Source organism: Pseudophryne corroboree, chromosome 3 (assembly GCF_028390025.1).
Source record: "Pseudophryne corroboree isolate aPseCor3 chromosome 3, aPseCor3.hap2, whole genome shotgun sequence".
Classification (NCBI taxonomy): Eukaryota; Metazoa; Chordata; class Amphibia; order Anura; family Myobatrachidae; genus Pseudophryne; species Pseudophryne corroboree.
Window position 1 is genome coordinate 341561208 of NC_086446.1, and position 4269 is coordinate 341565476.

Genomic DNA, 4269 nt, shown 5'->3' on the forward strand with positions numbered 1-4269 from the left:
CAAGCGGAACATCTTCTTCGCGATCTGCCCGTATTGATCCAGTCGGACGATGTAACAGCAGTAGCGTACATAGGCCCTCATTCCGAGTTGTTCGCTCACTAGCAGATTTTAGCAGCATTGCACACGCTAGGCCGCCGCCCTCTGGGAGTGTATCTTAGCATAGCAGAATTGCGAACGAAAGATTAGCAGAATTGCGAATAGAAATTTCTTAGCAGTTTCTGAGTAGCTCGAGACTTACTCCTACACTGCGATCAGCTCAGCCCATTTCGTTCCTGGTTTGACGTCACAAACACGCCCTGCGTTCGGCCAGCCACTCCCCCGTTTCTCCAGACACTCCCGCGTTTTATCCTGGCACGCCTGCGTTTTTCCGCACACTCCCAGAAAATGGTCAGTTTCCGCCCAGAAACACCCACTTCCTGTCAATCACACTCCGATCACTTCAACGATGAAAATTCTTTGTTCGGACGTGAGTAAATCTACTAAGTTTTGTGCTAAAATACTTAGCGCATGCGCACTGCGTACCGTGCGCATGCGCATTTTTGCCTTAATCGCTCTGTTGCGAAAATTGGCAACGAGCAAACAACTCGGAATGACCCCCATAAACCGCCAAGGCGGAACAAAAAGCAGAGCGGCGATGGCAGAAACCACAAGGGTCCTCCGAGGGGTGGAAAGACATACAAACGCTCTGTCAGCAATCTTCATTCCAGGGACTTCTTCAGCACACACTATCTCCATCCAGGAGAGTGGGGCCTCCACTAAGAGGTCTTCGCTGAGGTGACAAGTCGTTGGGGAGTTTTCTCAATGATGGCATCTCGTCTCAACAAGAAGCTTCAGAGATATTGTTCCAGGTCGAGAGACCCTCAAGCAATAGCAGTGGATGTACTGGTGACACCAGGGGTGTTTCAGTCGGTGTATGGATTCTCTCCATTTCCTCTCATTCCAAAAGTTCTAAAAATCATAAGAAGAACAAAGATTCGGGAAATCCTCGTGGTCCTAGAATGGCCAAGGAGGGCTTGCTATCCAGATCTTCTGGAATTACTCATAGGAGATCCCTGCCCTCTTCCTCTGTGCGAGGACCTACTACGGCAGGGGCCGTACGTGTATCAAGGCTTACCATGGCTACGTTTGACGGCTTGGCTGTTGAGCACAAAATCCTAGCCGTGAGGGTATTTCCAGTGAAGTCATTACCACACTTATTCAAGCCAGAAAGAGGATAACGTTTAAACATTAGCACCATAGTTGGAAAAAATATGTTCTTGGTGTGAATCCAAGAAGGCTCCTACGGAAGAGTTTCAGCTAGGCTGTTTTCTCCATTTTCTACAAGCAGGTGTGGATGCGGGCCTAAAATTGGGCTCAATTAAGGTACAGATTTCAGCATTATCGGTTTCTTTCAGAAACAATTGGCCTCCCTTCAAGAAGTTCAGACTTTTGGGAAAGTTATGTTGCACATCCAGCCTCCGTTTGTGCCTACTGTGGCACTGTGGGATCTTAATGTGGGGTTGCAGTTCCTTCCATCACATTGGTTTGCACCTTTACAGAAGGTGGAGTTGAAGTTCCCCACTTGAAAAGTGGTCATCCTCTTGACCTTGGCTTCTGCAAGGCGAGTGTCTGAGTTAGCGGCCTTGTCTCACAAGAGCCCTTATTTGATCTTCCATGAAGATAGAGCAGAATTGAGGACACGTACTAACAGGGGAGAGAGAAAGAAAGCTCTTGTGTGGGCGCACTCTTGTTCAAAAAAAGGGAGAAAAAATTCCTCAGATATATATCAAAAAAAGGGTATAAAATATCAGTTTATTCTTGAAAGTTAAAATATAGATACCCATATGTATGATCCAAATGTGAATAAAGAAAATGATTTAAAATTAATAAAATGTTCTGGTCTGTTTTTTCACAAAGAGTGATTTGAAAGGTTGTAGACACTTGGTTGTCTAACACCCATTTCTCCTGACCAGTACATAAATTCTGTATTAATGGGACCACGGAGAGGTCTAAATTATAATATCAAAAGACCATTAAATTAGGTCAATGCCATACACTTTGCTGGTCACCAGTTAGTACAAATGCACACATGTGGGATATGTATTGCTTATATTGCCAAAGCCTGGACTGATAAAGAGAAGAAAGAAAGAGAGGAAGAGGAAAAAGGATTAGTGGTGATACTGCTGTTGGTGTCACCTTTCAAAAAAGGGACTGGTTCCTACTCTACAACACCAGGTATTCGCAGGAAGTCTCCTATCCAGGTACTAACCCAGCCCAACGCTGTTTAGCTTCCAAGATCGGATGAGATCAGGCGTTAGCAGCGTGGTATGATAGTAGAGGGACTGTATACCAATGAGAGTGCACCTATATAAGAATGGTAAAGAATGTAGTTTATAAAGAAAGAGAGGTTTATAATATGTGGATCTGCTTTCCACGTTAGACACGGTGCAACAAGCACCACAGCCGTGGCGTTGTGCACCCTGAATCGTGGATGAGAGTCCACAGAAAGATAGTAAGTCAAAAAGGAGATAGTCAAAATTATATTATTAATTTTTTATTAATTATTTAAGAGTGGAAATGAAAATCTCCAAATTTTTCTAAAGTGTCAGGCAAATTCTAGGCCATATGGGAGTCAGATATACTTAATCCCAAATGGAGACACCGAAATACACTTGTAGCCACAAAAACCATACATTCATTAGGCACAGATTTAACAAAAGTATTTGGTGAAATTAGGTGCGATTAGTACCAGGGCCGGCAACAGAAATTTTGGGGCCCGGCACATGTATTTCTCTGGGCCCCCCCATCAACACCTCCCAACACAGTTTCACACACGTACGTACGTGTATGTGTATATATATATATATATATATATATATAGATGTCCAAGTGGTCGGCACTCCTGATTAAATGAATATAATACCTGGTGCCTTCTCTTGCAGAGTTATCCACTGTATAAACAAATAGAATTGAGCGGCACTCTCAGGACTTTAACAAAGAACGGGTCCTCAGCCCATCATAAGTTTGATGGGCTGAGGACCCGTTCTTTGTTAAAGTCCTGAGAGTGCCGCTCAATTCTATTTGTATATATATATATATATATATATGTATATGTATGTGTGTGCGTGTGTTATATATGTGGGGGCTGCTGGCTACAGGTGTGGACAATACAGGGGGTAGCTGGAGGCTGACCGCAGGGGAACATACTATGGGGTGGAAAGTTTGGAGGCAGGCTACAGGGGTGAACACTATGGGGAGGGGGATATGGAGGCTGGCTACAGGGGAGAACACTATGGGGAGGGGGGCATAGAGGCTGGCTACAATAGAGCACACTATGGGGAGGGGGGTATGGAGGCTGGCTACAGGGGAGAACACTATGGGGAGGGGGGCATAGAGGCTGGCTACAGAGAACACTATGGGGAGGGGGTATGGAGGCAGACTACAGGGGAGAAAACTATGGGGAGGGGGGCATAGAGGCTGGCTACAATGGAGCACATTATGGGGAGGGGGTATGGAGGCTGGCTACAGGGGGATAAACACACTAAGGGGGGTGGAGGCTTGTGGGCTGGCTGGGAATTGGAGTGCATACTACAGGCTGGGGTCGGGGAGCTGGAGGCTGGCTACAGTAGCTTATATAAGCTTACCTGCGGGCTGTCAGGAGTCAAGGTGAGAAAAGTTCAGAGCAGCACAGACCGTCACCCAGCCAGCCAGGAGCTGCCAAAGCCCCATGGGAAGTCAGCGCTGGAGCGGGGGCGGAGCTACGCGGGAGGACTCGTGGAGGCTGCCTGCACCACAGCTGCAATGTGCTGTACGGGGCAGGAGGGGGAGATTCCGCCAGGTCAGTTAATTGTTTTATTTGCATCATTGGCCAGCAGGTAGCCAGAGCGGGATATTAATAGATGCACCTGCACCCGTTTTGTGCCACTATGCCTCGGGGCCCCTCTGAACCACGGGGCCCGGTATAGCTGTCCCCTTTGACCCCTCCTGTCGCCGGGCCTGATTAGTACACTGCTGATTATGGTCTAGAAATAAGCTAATGGTGAATCTATGCACAAAAAAGCTATAATTAGCAACAGTGTCCCTCAATAAGGCAAGCTGTACTTGACCTATATTAATCTGGACAGTGTGACAATTAATGTTTGCAAGTCAGCGAGATCACTTAGGATTTTAGCCCATATTCAGCACACAAAAGTTGTCTGTGCCTTTAAAATACACTAATCTAGATAACTATATACATGTAAATAAATGATTATCAAGTATAAATATACTTATATAGGGAATGCAGGTTAC

At 46.0% G+C, this 4269-nt stretch overlaps 1 pseudogene; it reads right to left on the reverse strand.

Annotated features, from left to right (window-relative positions):
- Positions 1–2199: 2199 nt before the first annotated feature.
- Positions 2200–2318, reverse strand: LOC134888167 (5S ribosomal RNA; annotated as a pseudogene).
- Positions 2319–4269: the final 1951 nt, after the last annotated feature.